Consider the following 19,592-nt stretch of genomic DNA (forward strand, 5'->3'; position numbering starts at 1 on the left):
TATATATATATATGTGTGTGTGTTTGCAAAGAAACCATTAATGGAATCAGACATAGGTAAATCTCGTACTGTGTGGGGCACATTTTTTTTGAGAGTTATGTGTTCAATTCTACGCAGCAGAATAGTACTCTTTCTGTCTAGAGCAACCACAGTAGCCATCAAAACAGATTCTTAATTTTCACAACATGTAAAATGAAGCCAAGTTGAACAATAGATAAGCAACAAATTATTGACAAACTCATCAATAGAAGGCAGACCAATTACCTAATCAACCATTGCAGCAAACAAATTCTGCTCATATAATAAACAAATTTTATAACCGTAACCAACTGCAAAAGATGCTGTAATCCACAATAACAAAAGATGAGAGCACACAATAACAGAGGAGAGAACACAGAAGATGCTGTAAACCACAACCATATTCCTCAAAACATTCAATGATGATAATTGCAAAGGTACCGGGCAATTAGGCTTTTCTTATGCTATGTTTGGATCTTGATAATTGCAATAGAGTACTGAGCACAAAGATTGGAAGTCAGGAAATTTTTTCTGGTTAATTCAGCAGTCAGGAAATTACCTATGCAATCAGATTGGTTAAGAATTGTCACAAATTTTACTCAACAAAACTATTACAGTGAGCAATAAATTGGGTACCGACACACATTTAGTGTATGAACACATTGGATCTTCCTCTTCAATGGTGGCAGTAGACTGATGATGATGATGAGCAGCGGCGGTGCAGTTGAATTTCGTAAAAATAAAAATTGGTCTACTGGAATGAAATCAAGAAATTAATTAAAAGAAGTAATAAATAGATTCTATTTATTGGTGTTGGCACACACTAAACTAATCTACGAAAGAGAAAGGAAATCGAACCTTGCGAAGAATCACAAAAATCAAAACCTCAAATCCACTGAGAGAGAAGGGGAATTGCAGCAAGGGAAACACAAAAACAGACACACCCACAAAAACGAAAACAGAGAGAGAAGGGGAGGGGCAGAAATCGAACCTTGCGGCGGTGGTGCTGAGCGGCGGTTTCTGTACAACACAATTTCTCTGTACTACAACACCCTGAACAAGATCATGGGTGATGAGAGAGAGAGAGAGAGCAGAGAGGGTTTCGGAGAGATGGTTTGGGAGAGACTTGCCTCCAAGCAATATATATAGGGATTGAGTGGGTGTTTGGGGTGATGCTAAAAGAGTAAAAAAGTTCCGATTGCCAAATATACCAATAATTTTTTTTTAGCAACTTTTTAAATATAGCAATAATTTTTCAGCTTTTAAAGAAAATTAGAAAGTTACTAAAAATGTCAATCTCAAACAATGATTATATAATACTCTAAGCACAAATTGTATATGCATGGTAATGCTCTACTCCGTAACACCGTATGCAATTTTATAAAAAATTACGTAAATTTTCATAAACTTTTATAAGTAATCTTATAAGTCACAAATTTGTGAAATTTCTCTATGACAAACTGAAATTTTTTTAATAATATTATTAAGGAATCTTAATTAGTAAGAAAAATTATATTGAATCCCTCTTACTACTAGAAATTAGAGAGTAATGTTTCACTAATTTTTTCATATAGCAAATATTGATTTTTACTACTTCAAAATAAAATTAAAAAAAAATAAAAAAATAGTAAAATGTTCCACTAATTGATCTTATGCCATATAAAGTGCCTTGGAAGGTGTTGACTAGTTTTGTCTTCCATAATAAATCTAATTTGATATGTAATCTTAGTTTTTAAAAATATTTCCTACTATTTTTTATGCTGATTTTAACCCTGTATATTTCATTTTCAACTATTGACATATTCCCATAGATTTTATAACCAATTGGGTAATCATTTTATTTTTTTTTTATAGAAAAAATGAAATTATTATTGGTAAAACAAAAAGTGAATATCTATACTATATATTAACTAAAAGTGATCATTCGGGTACTCCAATATTGTTAACTAAATATCTAAAATTTTGAATTAAAAATTAATTTTTTTTTAAAAAATACAGACTAACCCATTAAACCAATAATTATAAAAAAATATTAATTATCTCATTAGTTTTGATTTTTAAAATAAAAAATAAAAAATTCCTTTCTTGATTTTCCTAAATCTATTCTCTCTAAAAAATTTAAAAGGAAAATTTGAGACATCTCCAAAATATTAATTTAAAACTTTTAATTTTATGATTTTTGAAAATTGAGAAATATGCATATAACAAATCATTACAACTATAGATAATGGTTTCCATATATTTTTACAAATTTTACAATTGATTTGGTCAACGTAATTTTTTTTTAATTTTGATTTTTATAGTTAAAAAAATAGAGTAAAGTTTGATATGTATTTCAAATAACTTGAACCCTAAAAGAAAAAAAAAAACCCTAAAAGAAAAAATAAAAAATAAAAATTTAAAGTATCATATTCGTGATTCATTTAATCATCTAATGCATTAGCATCCAAAAACTAAAAAATAATGACAATAATTTTTACACTCCCCTTTTGAGAGGTTATAAAATAAAGATAAGTCATTTAGAATGGTGTTATCATTGTTCAAAAAAAACTAAAACAAACATATTTTAACCTATAAACTATCCTTTTTTTTTTTTTTTTTCTAAAAAGAATTTTGGTGCATAGTACGAGTGCACTGCTGATATATATATATATATATATATATATATATATATTTTGAAGATGGTTTTTGTGGGTGTTGATTTCCGACCACACAACCAAACGGGAAACTCAGCTGAAGAGCATAGATTAAGCCCGAACAACTTGTTATAGAAAGATAAGACTTCGGCGGTGGTTCGTCCACCCGGGGACGCTCCGACGATCAAGTCAGTACTTAATTATCTCTCAAAGATATCAAACAGTGCTTAACTCACTAGCTAGGATACAAAGAGCATACCTTAGACCCATGAGGGTGCCTTACTTTTATAGCCAGCACTAACCTGATCTCTGTAGAAGCCTAACTTCAATGGACTCTGGCTCAATGCTTATCCTGAACTCTCAAATAGATAGAGATAAACTCCCTAAGAGTTTAATCCTTATCCAGACGGAGTTCCTCCCCCATTCTAGGACTCTGGTCCCTTATCCGTTCATCTCGGATTCCGGTATCTCCACAGATAATCTTGGCCTAGCTGAGATCACCTCGGCGCTATGACTAAGAAGCGTGGCACCTTGGCCTTGGTTGGCACTTCGGTGCCACCTTGGTCTCGTGTTGTCATTCACGAAAATATGCCCCCACAGTTTTCTTGGCCATCCTCCTCGGAAATGTGTTTGGTTTGTCCTCTTTTCTCTCACACTCATAGAAGTTTGACAGAAAATGCAATGGTGTGCACCCCCTTTAGGGATGTATACCATATGCATCTTATTACAAAATATATAATTTTATCATAAAATTCCGTAATGTCGATTACAAAATATGTAACATTGTGATAAATTGATGAAACAAAAAATACTGTAACCAAGGTACAAAGTTTTGCAACATCAACTACAAATTTTTGAAAATTTTGTTTACGCCAGTTTGTGGCGAGGTTATACATTTTATTATTGATGTTATGAAATTTTATAATAAAATTACACATTTTTGTGGTATAATACATATGATAGTAACTCCTAAACGGATGCAAACCATAGGATTTCCAAAGTTTGACAGTTACTACGATATAAGTATTTCGTGCACACTGCTATAACATAAACATTTGAGAAACATACAATACAACAAATTATAAGATTTTAAAAACAAAAATTGAAAAGGACAAACTATACAACAAATTATTGCTGTGGTGACAAATTTGGGATTTGTTGTGCCTTTGTGACTTGTAATAGGAGTCGATATTGGACTTTTTTTTGACGATTCGAATGGTTTATATTATAGAGTTTGTCAAAAATATTATCCATCCAAAAAAATAAATTTAATCAGATATTCATAATCCCATGATTAGGTCCCAATTATTTTTTAAAAATTATCAAAATTATGTGAACCTTAATTTAATTATAAAAAAAAAACTAACTAATGTGCTTTTGTTATAGGGTTATGAATATTTAATCAACTTGATTTTTTGTATGGATGATTTACTCAACGAATTCTACAATATGAATAGTTCGAATTATCGAAAGAGACTGAGAACGAGCTTGCACAAATCGGCATAGCAAGATCCCCAATTCCACGAAATTGGACATTTAGTGATGAAATCTTATCTTTTTGGAATCAAATTGTTTTGCTCCCAAAAGTATATTTATTAGCAACACGTCTAAAGTTTTGTCACTAAAAGTGTTTTCTTTCTTTCTTTTCTTTTCTTTTTTTTTTTTTTTTTTGAAAAATTACAAATACACCTCTTGAGTTTTGCTCAAAATACGGATTGTCCCTTATGATTTTGGAACTTACAAATTACACATTGTCTAAATTTTTTATTTACTAGAATTAACACAAAAAATGAAATTTCTAACTATTTTCCTATGTAACAATAAAATTATCAAATTTTTTAATTGAAACATATTTCTGACATTATTATAAACTATTAATTGACTTAATTATTTATTAATAAAATGATCATTTATTATGCGATTATAAATTTGGGGCGTGATGCAATTTTTAAAAATATAGGAGTAATTCATATTTTAAATAAAATTCAGAAGATATATTTGTAATTTACTTTTCTTTTTTCTTTTTATTTTATTTTACTTGAAATGATCTTCTAGCAATGATAGAAATTGATTGCCAATCATTTTTTATAACAAATTTTTTATTTTTGAGAATAAAAAAATTAATTCTTGAAACCCTTGTAATTGGTTGTGATAAATGATTTGCAGCAATGCAAGCTTCGAGCATGTCAGGAATCAATGAAATAAAGGCTATAAAATGTGAAGACAATTCGGACTGTAGACATTACAACTCAGGCTTTGGTTTCTGTGTGAATGGCATCTGCAAATGCAATAATATTATAATAGCCAGAAAGACTACCCTGTTGTTGGAGTTTTTTTAATAAAAATAAAATAGTAATTATGATTTAGTTTGTATTATTACTTACAAAGCTTAAAGGTAATTACAACAATTATTATATGATTATGAGGTTTTATTTTAAATTTATTATTGATATTAAACATGAGTGCAATTTTATTAATAGAGAAGGGCACGCAATATATATTATTTATAAAAATATTTAGAACGATCCGATAATCACTTCATTAATAAAAAAACATGAGTGAATGAGAGATGGTGTAAGAGAGAAGATTCTAGAGAGAGAATCATTTAAGATATGCAAATTAAAAAAACACCAACTTTTGCTGACTAAGAATCATTTTAATCTCCTTTTTTTACAATGTCAGAACCTTTGAAGGCCTGATTCAAATCAAGACTCTCTGACATTTCACTAATCATAATCTTTAATGAAAAATCAATATTAAGATGTGCAAAGCAATGTTTTGAAACCCAGACTGGTGAGCGAATTGGAAAAGGGACCAGGTAGACGGGTCACCGGTTCAACCGTCGGGTCAAAACAGTCGAAGCGTGACGTCATAATTAAAAAATATAATTATAAATTATAAATAAATAAAAATACATATAAATACTCAAATAAAAAAAAAATTGTTGTATAGTATTTATTAATAATATTTAATAAAGTCATAATTGATAAAAAAAAGTTACTTGTTTTAAAGAAATAAAATTTTTTAAACATTCCCTCCAAACAAATTGATTGAATGTTAGGTTTAATTTTGGAGGGAAATGAAAATTTCAACTCTCCCTCCAATCAATATGTTTCAAATAATTTGATTAAATCCCACATAGAATTTTGTAGGTTCTTTTTGAAAATTCTTTTCCTATAAATAGGGAATAGACTTTCACAATTTTCTCAAACTTTCAATGAGACTCTTCCTCATGAGAGCAGACTCTTGAAGTAAAAATTTTTAGTCAAAATTTTGAAATATATTTATATATAATATATATATATAAATATATAAGAAAGAAAAGAAAGAAAGAAAATTAAAAAAAAATAGTAAAAAAACATCAGTCCAACCCACCGAACCGGGACCGGGTCACCGGTTTTCTCGGTTCAACCGCCAGGTTTACTGATTTTGCATTTCTAAGTTGGTTTTCATCCTACTTCGGTTTTAGAGGGCTAACCGGACCGGAACAAGGCCCAGTTCCCGGTTCGACCGGCCGGTCCGGGTTTTAAAACATTGGTGCAAAGCACAAAAAATTGCACTACACAAAGTAAAAATTGTCAATTCATTGGAATTCAATAGTGAACCCACATTCAACCCATCACTTGCATTCTAATAAATAAAGAAACAAAATATCAAAATAAAGGAGCAGCCACTGTGGATATTCCTAGACCTTGTTAGATACCCAAACAAAGAGAAGTACAATATAACCCATAATTCCAAAACAAACAATTTAAGATACTTGAATAAATACATACATTGCAGGTACAAATATATACATCAAAACCCAAAACTTCGTTAGGTTTTGTGAAGCTATAAGCTGATGATGGTGACAAGAATGATAATTTTACCACTAGTTTATGATGATGGTACAACAATATGCTTCCACAGAACAAAGTCAAAAGCCAAAGCCTGAGAGAAGAATGACAGGATAAGTGATGTATCTACACCTTCGTACACATAAAAAAAAAAAAATAAAATAAAAACTCATTCTGCAAATTTAAAGGAAAAAATAAAAAAATGATTGAAGAAAAAGGCCCCAAAATATCAAAACCAATAAAACTATAAATACAAAAATGAAATGAAATAAAATCAAGAATCTGATTATGAAATTAAGGGAGAGAAGTAAGAGAAAAGTACCAAGATTAACAACCAGAGAGGTAGTGACATCACAAACAGCAATGTTAGGGGTCACAAATTCTGTGGCTCAAATGGCTTAAAACACTCAAAACGACGCAAAACGACATCGTTTTGACAGTTTCGGGCTATTTGAACCACAAATTCTGTGGTTCAAATTTTGTGGCCACCAAACATTTTCTCACAAAATAAACAACCTGACATATCATAGGCGGCAATGACGATGCCAAGGACGCTCGATCATTTTGGCGGCTTCAGATTGATCATTCTGAAATTGAATTAGGCTGATTTAAATTTATTAAAATTAGGGCTCCGAAAAATTAACAGAGAGAGAGAGAGAGAGAGAGAGAGTGGAGAACTTACCTTTTGCTTGTGGCGATGACAAGCGGTGACAATGGGCAGTGGCGATTAACAGGTGGGGAAAGATTGGAAAGAGAGATGGAGACATTGGAGAGAAAGCGAGAGGCGACGCAGTTAGAGAAAGGGTGAATGCTAGGGCAGAAAACAAAAGGAAACAAAACTGAAAAGCAATGCGTGGGGGTATTATTACATTAGAGTAATGATTCATCCCCCTTTCCCCCCCACCCCTTTGACCCCCTTTCTCTCTCATTGGTTACCTTTTCTTTTTCTTTTTCTTTTTTTTCCTGCTCCTCCAATCACCCCCTGCCACATGGCAAAGGGGTGAGGGGGTGACCCCCAAAAAGGGGTCCCAAGCATTATTCTATTATTTGCTTTTGCCTTATTTCAACCGCACTATATAAAAAAATAAATAAAAATAAATTGTTTATTCAATTCTTTTCAAACAGAACATGAATCTACCTTATAAATTAATAAATATAATTTACACATTTTAAATTTTAAATATTTTTTAAAAAAATTCTCCACATTTTAAATTTTGAATAATATATTTTTTTTCAACAGAAATATACACCAAGGAAAGTGTTTATAATTTAATTTATAATGTAAATAAATCCCATTCAAATATTGTAAATTCTAAATACATTTTAAACAAATTTTCTCATACATATCAGTGTGATGTTGTACTAATGTTATTCATCTATAACATAAAATGCAAATATATAATTAAATTAAATATAAATTTAAGAAATAAGAGAGGAACAAATGAGGAGAAATTGGGAATTAATTAAATACTAAGGGATTGTGGTATTAGAAAAATGACTATGAATTATTTTTCACCTCCATTCAATAGTAAAAAATAATTATATCATTTTATATTATCTTAACCATACATAATACCCCACTGCCTCAATTCCATTCCGTATTACATGTGTTAGAAATTGGGCGCCCATGTAGCATGACCCTTTGAACCTTATCCAAGTAAGTTTGAATTTGAATATAGTTTCAAGGGGTGGTAAATACAACACAGGTAATTCCTAGGTTGGTGTCTGCAAGTAGGTATATCAAGCACTACCAATCACCACTTTACCGATTGCTAACGGGAAGGCACGTGATATCTCTTCCGTGCGTGTTTTTGGTCTTTCACCATAGACACTCAGACCAGCTTAATCAATACCAAACTACACCCCTTATCTGGACTTACCAACGTATTTATCCCAAAACAATTCGAGATGATCTTGTTTCACAAAACAATTCATTTCTCAAAGCAATAATTTTCAAATGCAAAATTCCAAATCAATGATAACAAAGATGAAGTGGAATGGTAATGCAACATGTAACAATGCATTAATATAGTTCCATTTTTAATTTCTACCACACAATCCTCCATTATGATCAAAATTTTCGTATCTCTTATCAATGTAACATCATAATATATATCTTCCAAGAGATAATATAGCAAGATCATCATGCAAACATTTTTCACATAATAATCATTATTTTAAACTTAGTCCTTCCAAGAAAACTCAACAAGCTATTCATCAAGCTTCAAAATCAAAAGTTCTCATTTCTCCATGAAATCCCTCATTTGATACAACTATAGAAATTTCTCCACTATTTATTCACAAAATAGTTTATCAAGCATGAAATTCACAATACCTCATCATCTTTTCCAAAATCCCCAAATTTTTAGGATTTCCATAAAAACTAGGTTTTTGTCCCATTTTTGAAAGGATTTTTCCAAAACAACACTCACACTTTAGAATATATAGCTCATACTCTAAAACGTTTTGGAAATATAGAGAAATCCACCTTAAAAACCCATCTAGAGTTCATGAACCCAAACCATAGTTCAAACATGAAAGAAATACTTCAAACAAGCATAGACTTGCAAAAATGTATATATAACTCTAAGAATGTCCCTACCTTAAGCTTGGGAGAGGAAGGAGATGAAAATCCTAGAATTCAATGTTGATGAAAACTTGATTCGATCGGTGTAAACGTAGCCCTCATCGCCCTCTTCGATTTGGTATAAAAATCCTTATCAAATTCTTGAAGGTTTTTGCTAAATCTTAGAGAGAAGTTTGGATTTGGATGGGTTTGTAAAGAGAAGGAAGATAAAAGATGAATATATATATATATAGAGAGAGAGAAGTGAAAGTGTACAAAACACGTTTTTGGCCTTAGTTTGTGGAATTCGAGACAGACATGCTGAAATTTGCACGAGCGGATTATGATGCCTCTCACTAGCGGTTCAAGATAGTGAACAACACAGATTTTCAACAAAATTCCGCACGAGCGGTTTTCAGATCCGCACGAGTGGATTCTGTACATAAATTTCCCAAAAACTCTATGTGATTCTGCTTGAGCAGTTGCCAAATCCACGCGAGTAGTTTTGCCAGCCAAAGCCAAAATTTTGATTTCACACCCCGACACAAGTTCCAACAAAACTCAAAATTTTAACTTGGAAATGTTAAGAGATGTTAAGTAAGAGTATAATTGAAATCTCAACGACCCAATATGATAATCAAAACGCCGTAAGTAAAACAAACTATCAGATTACGCAATACCGGTCAAGTCTAAGACCCGGGACATCACAGATGTTTGAACAGATAAGGAAAAGAAATTAAATAGATAGTCAAAAAATTAAAAAGATAAAAAAAAAAAAATAGTTGTATAGATAGTCAAAAAAATTAAACAAATAGCAAAAAAAAATTCAACAGATAGATAAGGGATAAAATTAGAAATAAAACGTCATCCTAAATAACAAAAGGACTTCTCACTAGTGCTGCAAATGAACAGAACTATTCATGAACAAGCTCAGCTTGGCTCGTTAAGGTCTCGGTTCGGCTCAGTTCGTTTAGTAAATGAGCCGAGCTCGAGCTCACATAAGCTTGGTTCGTCAAGTTTGGCTCGTTTATCTTTATTTAAATTATATAATAAATATATTATTCATATATTGAATAATATATAAATAATAGTATAAATACATTATTTATATATTAAATAATATAAATAATATTTTTTATTTAAATCATATAAATAATATTTAAAAAAATTATCGAGTCGAGTTCGAGTTTCATTGATATTAACGAGCCGAGCCGAGCTCGAGCTTAATAAACAAGCTCGATAAGTAAACGAGCGGAGCTCAAGCTTAGCAAAGCTCGGCTCGACTTGGTTCGTTTGTAACCCTAGTTCTCACCAAATTATTTGACAAATGGTGGATCTCTCACCAACAAAAAAATACCCACTGAATCTAATGTCTTATACTCTTTTTAAATTAGACCCAATGCCAGTAAAGATTTCATTTTCCATATAAAAAAATTGAAAAAAAAAAAGACTACGCTGACCAAATCGATCGTAAAATCTGTGAAATTATATGGAAACCATTATCTATAGTTGTAATGTTTTGTTATATGTATATTTCTCAATTTTCAATAATCATAAAATTAAAAGTTTTAAATTAATATTTTGGAGATATTACAAATTTTCCTTTTAAATTTTTTAGAGAGAATAGATTTAGGAAATCAAGAAAGGAATTTTTTATTTTTTATTTTAGAAATCGAAACTAACGAGATAATTAATATTTTTTTATTATAATTATTGGTTTAATGGGTTAGTTCGTAGCTTTTTTAAAAAATTAATTTTTAATTCAAAAATTTAGATATTTAGTTAAAAATATTGGAGTGCCCAAATGATCACTTTTAGTTAATATATAGTATAGATATTCACTTTTTGTTTTACCAATAATAATTTCATTTTTTCTATAAAAAAAATAAATAAAAAGCTTATCCAATCGGTTGTAAAATCTATGGGAATATGTCATAGTTGTGAATGAAATATACACGGTTAAAATAAACATAAAAAATAGTAGGAAATATTTTTAAAAACTAAGATTACATATCGAATTAGATTTATTATGGAAGGCAAAACTAGTCAACACCTTCCAACGCACTTTATATGGCATAAGATCAATCAGTGGAACCTTTTACTATTTTTTAATTTTTTTTTATTTTATTTTGAAGTAGTATATGGAAAAATTAGTGAAACATCACTATCTAATTTCTGGTAGTAAGAGGGATCCAATATGATTTTTCTTATTAGTTAAGATTTCTCAATAATATTATTAGAGAAATTTTAGTTTATCACAGAGAAATTTCACAAATTTGTGATTTGTAAGATCACTTATATAAGTTTATGAAAAATTACATAATTTTTTGTAAGGTAGCATACGGTGTTATGGTGTATATTACATACCAGAGCATTACCATGTATATACAATTTGTGCTTATAGTATTATATTAATTGTTGTTTGAGATTGATATTTTTAGTAACTTTATAATTTTCTTTAAAAGCTGAAAAATTATTGCTATATTTGAAAGTTGCTGAAAAAAATTATTGGTGAAGAAAATAATGTAACATTTGACTTTTTTAGGTAATTGGCAATCGGAACTTTTTTACTCTTTTAGCATCACCCCAAACAACCACTCAATCCCTATATATATTGCTTGGAGCCAAGTCTCTCCCAAACCCCCTCTCTCTCTATCTCTCTCTCTCTCTCTCTCCCCCAAACACTTCTATTCAACTCCCTCTCTACATGTTCTCTCTTTAACTCCCTCTATGGTGGATCTCTCTCATCACCAATAATCTTCTTCAAGGTGTTGTAGGAAATGCCATATATGTAAGATAAATCTAATCCATATATTTAAATTTTAAATATTTTATGAATATATTTTTCCAATTATGTAAGATTACATTACTAAAAGGGAAAGGAAAAAAAATTAAATTCAAATTATGATGTCTAGATTACAAAAGAATTGAATATTCAAATTATGAAATAAAATTAATTCTTAAATATTTGATTGTTGCCATATTGGTCTGTTTACCCGTAAAATGATGTCCTACTTATGGGCTAAGTTTGATAGCTTTCTTCTGATGGGTTAGGCTAACATGTTTGGTACATAGACGGACAAACAGTTCGACATTCGAGCCTTACATGATGAGAGACATATAGACACAAACCGGTTAGTTGCCAAAACCCCCGCATTTTACAAATCGCGTCTCATGATCCAACCGTTGTGTCATTTTGCCAAGTAGATAGGCACCTCATCACCGCTATATATACATGTCCACAATCATTGTCCTATCGTATCAATTACAACATACGTACGACTTGCCCGACCAATTCACATAACAAAACCATTGTCGGACAATTGCACATTTGTTTTCGAGATCCAAACTAGTTTCTGCAAAATGAGTAGGAGGGGAGAGCAACATGGATGCGGAGTCAAACAAGTGACATTGATACTGGTGGTGGTTGTTTGCCTCATCTTTCTTCCCTTAGGTATGGGTCCGGGGCCACTGGGGCTGCTGCCATTGTACGTGCTCCTCCTCTTTCCCATGGTGGCTGCTGTCATCTTCATTTTCCTTTCTCAAGCCCCCAAGTGATCCTCTCATTATATTATATGTAAATAAACTAACATATAGTAATAATATAATATTGAATAATTAATCTGGTGGTATGGCTACCATAATGGATTCAATAGTGAAATGATTGCCGTAAAGGATATGTGTGAGGTGGTGTATTCGGTTTTTGAATATGAATATATATATTTTGTAGAGAGAAAAGTAAACAAAAGGGAAGTGTAAATGAAATTTAAGATTTTTTTTTTCCAATTTTCTTATGTTTTCTTTTTTTTTTTTTTTTTTTTTTTCCATTCCCTATACATCTCTATCCAAATCTAGTATCCAAAACACGTTGATCAAGTACAAACTCTTATTAAATTTTATTGTAATGGCAAGAAACACTTGTTTTGATTAATCTGGAACTATATAACATGAGGAAATTAATTAAGCATACTGATAATGGATTAGAAGGATATTACCTGACTGAATTTGAAAATTGACAGCAAAACACAAAATTTAACCCCCAATTAACTATTGAATCCATTATGGCAGTCATACCACCAGATTAATTATTCAATATTATATTATAACTATATGTTAGTTTATTTACATATAATATAATGAGAGGATCACTTGGGGGCTTGAGAAAGGAAAATGAAGATGACAGCAGCCACCATAGGGAAGAGGAGGAGCTCGTACAATGGCGGCAGCCCCAATGGCCCTGGACCTATACCTAAGGGAAGAAAGATGAGGCGAAGAACCACCACCAGTACCAATGTCACTTGTTCGACTCTGCATCCATGCTGCTTTCCCCTCCTACTCCTTTTGCAGAAACTAGTTTGGATCTCGAAAACGAACGTGCAATTGTCCGACAATGGTTTTGTTATGTGTATTGGTCGGGCAAGTCGTACGTATGTTGTATCTGATATGATAGGACAATGATTGTGGACATGTATATATAGTGGTGATGAGGTGCCTATCCACTTGGCAAAATGACACAACGATTGGATCATGAGACGCGATTTGTAAAACACGGGGGTTTTGGTAACTGACCGATTTGTGTCTATATGTCTCTCATCATGTAAGGCTCGAATGTCGAACTATTTGTCCGTCTATGTACCAAACATGTTAGCCTGACCCATCAGAAGAAAGCTATCAAACTTAGCCCACAAGTAGGACATCATTTTACGGGTAAACAGACCAATATGGCAACAGTAAAATATTTAAGAATTAATTTTATTTCATAATTTGAATATTCAATTCTTTCGTAATCTAGACATCATAGTTTGAATTTAATCTTTTTTTTTTCCAATTTAGAAATTTAATCTTACATAATTGGAAAAATATATTCATAAAATATTTAAAATTTAAATATATGGATTAGATTTATCTTACATATATGGCCCACATTACACCAAGGCACTATTTGGTAACTACTATTTTCAAGTTTCTTTGAGTTTTTGGGGGTTTGAGTTTTGTTTTTGCTATGAAGGTTGTGTATTGGTGTTTTAGTCGAACAAAACTCAAAACTCAAAGAAACTTGAAAATAGTAGTTACCCATGAAATCAGCGGCAGTTAATCCGTTTGTAACATGGTCGGTGGATTGATTGTTGTAGTCGACGCCATAAGGGTAAAAGTTTGCCTTGATACCATCTTCAATGTTGTTGTTGTTTCCTGTATTAACAGTTGAATCTCCAAACACGTAGAACGCAGGAACCGACGTGGATGCTTGAGTCATGAGCAGAAGGGAAGAAGAAGAAGAAGAAGAAAGGAAAAGTAACACAAGAATTAGTGTACCCATGATGAATATAGTAGGAATAGGTGGGTTTTTTTTGCCAGAAGAGATGGTCTGTGTGTTTGTATGTATTTATGGACAAATTTTAACATTCTATACCAGCTCCACGACTGACTGTTAAAAGAGAAAAGAAAAAGAAAAAAAAATTAATGAAAATACAAGAGCAGAGCTGATAGGAAGAAGTCATTTGCCAAGACTTTATTGTAATTCTGATATGTGAAATTGGGCTTGCAACAATAATCTAAATCATTCATCTCATCGGTCTCGAAAATATATATATATATATATACAAAAAAATTAGCTTGGTTGAACATCGATAGACACTAATTAATCATGTTTTATTTTATAAAATGAGTGGTACTTATAATTTTAAACTACAATGTCCATTTTATAAAATAAACTATCAAAAGCTTGTATGCCAAATTTAGTCACTAGTCACCAGTCTAGCTGCCACCTTGATCCCCTGTAAAAGTATCAATTAAAATGAGAACAAAATTACCCATCTTAATGGGTGAGGGTATCAATTAGCAGCAAAGCACTTTAAGGCATGTAGTGCCTATCACATCACAACCGATCTCCCATTCACTTTCACATATCAGAATTATAATATGGTCTTGGCAAATGACTTCTTTCTATCAGCTTTGCTATTGTATTTTCATTAAATTTTTTTCTTTTTCTTTTCTCTTTTAACAGTCAGTCGTGGAGCTGGTATAGAATGTTAGAATTTGTCTATAAATACATACATACGTACATACCATCTCTTCTGGCAAAAAAAACCACCTATTCCCACTGTATTCATCATGGGTACACTAATTCTTGTGTTACTTTTCCTTTCTTCTTCTTATTCTTCCCTTCCGCTCCTGACTCAAGCATCCATGTTGGTTCCTGCGTTCTACGTGTTAGAAGATTCAACTGTTGATGCAGGAAACAACAACAACATTGAAGATGGTATCAAGGCAAACTTTTACCCTTATGGGGTCGACTACAACAATTAATCCACCGGCCGTTTTACCAACAGATTAACTGCCGCTGATTGCATGGGTAACTACTATTTTCAAGTTTCTTTGAGTTTTTGGGGGTTCAAGTTTTGTTTTTGCCATGAAGGTTGTGTCTTGGTGTTTTAGTCGAACAAAACTCAAAAGTCAAAGAAACTTGAAAATAGTAGTTACCTATGAAATCAGCGGCAATTAATACGTTTGCAAAACACAATAATTGGGCTCCAAAATTTTGATTTCACACTCCGAAACAAGTTTCCAACAAAACTCAAAATTTTAACTTGGAAACGTTAAGAGATGCTAAGTAAGAGTATAATTGAAATCTCAACGACCCAATCCGATAATCAAAAAGCCGTAAGTAAAATCAAATTACGCAATACCGGTCAAGTCTAAGATCCGGGACATCACATATATTTGAACAGATAAGGAAAAGAAATTAAATAGATAGTCAAAAAATTAAAAAGATAAAATATATATATATATAGTTGAATAGATAGTCAAAAAAGTTAAACAAATAACAAAACAAATTCAACAGATAGATAAGGGATAAAATTAGAAATAAAATGTCCTCCTAAATAACAAAAAGACTTCTCACTGGGTTGCAAATGAACACAACTGTTCATGAACAAGCTCAGCTCGGCTCATTAAGAGCTCGGTTCGGCTCGGTTCGTTTAGTAAACGAGCCAAGCTTGAGCTCGAATATTAGGATTGTTCTTGAATATTAGGCTCGTTTTGTAAACGAGCAGAACTCGAGCTCACATAAGCTTGGTTTATCAAGTTCGGCTCGTTAATCCTTATTTAAATTATATAATAAACATATTATTCATATATTTAATAATATATAAATAATAGTATAAATACATTATTTATATATTAAATAATATAAATAATATTTTTTATTTAAATCATATAAATAATATTAAAAAAAATTATCGAGCCAAGTTCGAGTTTCATTAATATTAACAAGCCGAGCCGAGCCGAGTCGAGCTCGACTCGAGCTCGAGCTCGATAAGTAAACGAGCGGAGCTCAAGCTCAGCAACTTGAGTCCTATGTTGCTAAAAGTGTGCTTTGGGCTACGAAAATTTGACGTTTGGCTTATCAAAAATAATTACAAAAAAAGAAAACAGCCTTTTGCCCTCAAAATACACTCCATGCCATTAACTCGGCAGGATCCCCACATCTTTTCTTGCACAAAATCCATTAGGGTGAGCACAAAGTCCAGTAGGAAGATCTTAACAAATTATATACATTTTATACAGTCTCCTAAGATGAATGCATATAGCATGTTATGCTCAAAACACATATCTTTATCTTTTGAAAATCTTGTGCACGATGCAATTTGAAAGCACAACAATTCAATAACTTCAATATAGTTTCAAGGGGTGGTAAATACAACACAGGTAATCCCTAGGTTGGTGTCTGCAAGTAGATATATCAAGTACTACCAATCACCACTTTACCGATTGCTAACGGGAAGGCACGTGATATCTCTTCCGTGCGTGTTTTTGGTCTTTCACCATAGACACTCAGACCAACTTAATCAATACCAAACTACACCCCCTATCTGGACTTACCAACGTATTTACCCCAAAACAATTCGAGATGATCTTGTTTCACAAAACAATTCATTTCTCAAAGCAATAATTTGCAAATGCAAAATTCCAAATCAATGATAACAAAGATGACGTGGAATGGTAATGCAACATGTAACAATGCATTAATATAGTTCCATTTTCAATTTCTACCACACAATCCTCCATTATGATCAAAATTTTCGTATCTCTTATCAATGTAACATCATAATATATATCTTCCAAGAGATAATATAGCAAGATCATCATGCAAACATTTTTCACATAATAATCATTATTTTAAACTTAGTCCTTCCAAGAAAACTCAACAACAAGCTATTCATCAAGCTTCAAAATCAAAAGTTCTCATTTCTCCATGAAATCCCTCATTTGATACAACTATAGAAATTTCTCCACTATTTATTCACATAATAGTTTATCAAGCATGAAATTCACAATACCTCATCATCTTTTCCAAAATCCCCAAATTTTTAGGATTTCCATAAAAACTAGGTTTTTGTCCCATTTTTGAAAGGATTTTTCCAAAACAACACTCACACTTTAGAATATATAGCTCATACTCTAAAACGATTTGGAAATATAGAGAAATCCGCCTTAAAAACCCATCTAGAGTTCATGAACCCAAACCATAGTTCAAACATGAAAGAAATACTCCAAACAAGCATAGACTTGCAAAAATGTATATGTAACTCTAAGAATGTCCCTACCTTAAGCTTGGGAGAGGAAGGAGATGAAAATCCTAGAATTCAATGTTGATGAAAACTTGATTCGATCGGTGTAAACGTAGCCCCCGTCGCCCTCTTCGATTGGTATAAAAATCCCTATCAAATTCTTGAAGGTTTTTGCTAAATCTTAGAGAGAAGTTTGGTGGGATAAGTTCGGGCTCCAGTTAGAAGTTTTTCCAAAACCAATTAGGCAGGCATTTAATGAATGGCAAATTGCTTACAACCGTCTTCCAGTATACAAAGACATTTCTATGTCTAAATCAGTAGTTTATTTTGTTATTTGCTTTGGAATTCCATGGATATGGAAATGAGATTTCCAATGTGATTATCAGAATAAAGTTCCACGCCTCAAAAGAGTTTTCTTTGTGAAGTGGTGGACAAAGGGGTTGGATACCCCCTTAACAACAACAGGAAATTTTACAAAAAATCCATGCTCATACTAAAGCATGCTGGGATGTTGTTCCCAAATTATTCTTAGCAACTCCAGTCGTAAAGAATCCTTTTGTCCAGATTCAATCTGAATTAAGGCAAAGGTATCTAGATCTATCCGAACAGGAATTAATAATTAAAAGTATGGATTATATGAAAGAACAGTTCCTTCAATCTCTCTCCAGTGATGATACCAGCATGAAGTTTGTTTCCAGCAGTCAAGGGATTGACCTTGAGAAATATCCAGACCAGGACGAAAATGAGTTCACAGTGCTTGCTGGCGAATCTCAAGACCCTGCCGACAATGAGCCAAACTTTGGTGATTTTTGGGACTCTTTGACTAGTCTCATTTCATAAAAAATTGACAAAGAAAAAGACAGAAAAGGAAAAGGAAAGGGTAAATGACCCTTGTCCTCCGCCAGCATTACTTTTCAGAAGCGTCGGCACAAAACGACAAATTCAAAATAATTTCTTTAGCCAAAAGAAGATGCTCTGTCGACCATCTAGCATAAATCATACAGCTGTCCACACAACTGTCCACTACGGGACAATGAAGATAAGGTGCTGAGTCATCATCAGATCAGTTGAGGATAAGGACGTGTCCTCACCCTTATCTTACCTTATATTTTATTTGCCTATATAAGGGATAGCCTCACCCTTGTTGAGGATAAGCTTTCAGAGTGTTGTAAGTTTTAACATAAGTGTGCTTTCTCTCTATCGGTGTGCATCTCTCTATTTAATAAAGTTTGCAGTTCTGATTGTAAGTATTTATTACTTTTAATGTTTTAATGTATGCCTGTAGATACTCTGGTTGAATTAAATGCTTCATTAGAATATTATAAGCAACGTCATAATTATTGGCTTATTGTTGATAATTGCCATTTGCAGACTGTAAGAGCAATACATTTACAGAATTTTAGTATTTTGATATAAAGAACAGAATAGCAGATCCAGGAGTAGATTTGTTTGTTGGCAGTGGTCGTCCGGCCACCACCCACTCTACAGTAAAATTATGAGACCATATATGGCATAATTTGAATTTAATATAATAATAATATGAATAGTAATATTCCTGGGTTTGTACTAATTGAGGGTAGAACAGTGTTGGGTTGAGTGGGACGTCACTCAAGTCGCATAGAGGTAGACTGGTTAGCAGTGATTGCGGTTAGGTCATATCCTTGTAAGTTGTTGATAGACGTGCTTAGCTTTACCCTGTGTCAAGCACCTCACATTGGTATCAGAGCCATGTTTATTATTGCTTGTAATATAATTATATTCTATTTAAATTATACATATATGGTCCCAATACATATACATATGAGTACTACACCTACAGAGGATACAATCACTACAGTAGCAAATACAGTAGCTTCTACATCAGAAGCAGCTGAGTTAGTCACCTACCAGGATGTTAAGGAAGCTCTAGATAAATGGACTATCCCAAAAGTCAAACGAGGTACTATCTATAAGATAGGAACCTTTG

General features: G+C 32.2%; 2 long non-coding RNA genes across 3 annotated transcripts; both read right to left on the reverse strand.

The window, feature by feature from the left end:
* Window positions 1-298: 298 nt before the first annotated feature.
* LOC114280571 (uncharacterized) lies at window positions 299-1,214 on the reverse strand. Its single transcript, XR_014335476.1, has 2 exons — window positions 1,010-1,214; window positions 299-772 (listed from the first exon to the last, which is right to left on the reverse strand). It is a non-coding gene; the product is annotated as an uncharacterized LOC114280571 (long non-coding RNA).
* A 5,091-nt stretch (window positions 1,215-6,305) lies between these two features.
* On the reverse strand, window positions 6,306-7,344 carry LOC114317980 (uncharacterized). 2 transcript variants are annotated; one of them, XR_014335480.1, is made up of 2 exons: window positions 7,173-7,344; window positions 6,306-7,077 (listed from the first exon to the last, which is right to left on the reverse strand). It is a non-coding gene; the product is annotated as an uncharacterized LOC114317980 (long non-coding RNA). The 2 variants fall into 2 exon arrangements; XR_014335481.1 differs by having other exon boundaries at window positions 6,306-7,093.
* Window positions 7,345-19,592: the final 12,248 nt, after the last annotated feature.

This window comes from Camellia sinensis, chromosome 7 (genome assembly GCF_055761805.1).
Source record: "Camellia sinensis isolate YWXY chromosome 7, ASM5576180v1, whole genome shotgun sequence".
Taxonomy (NCBI): domain Eukaryota; kingdom Viridiplantae; phylum Streptophyta; class Magnoliopsida; order Ericales; family Theaceae; genus Camellia; species Camellia sinensis.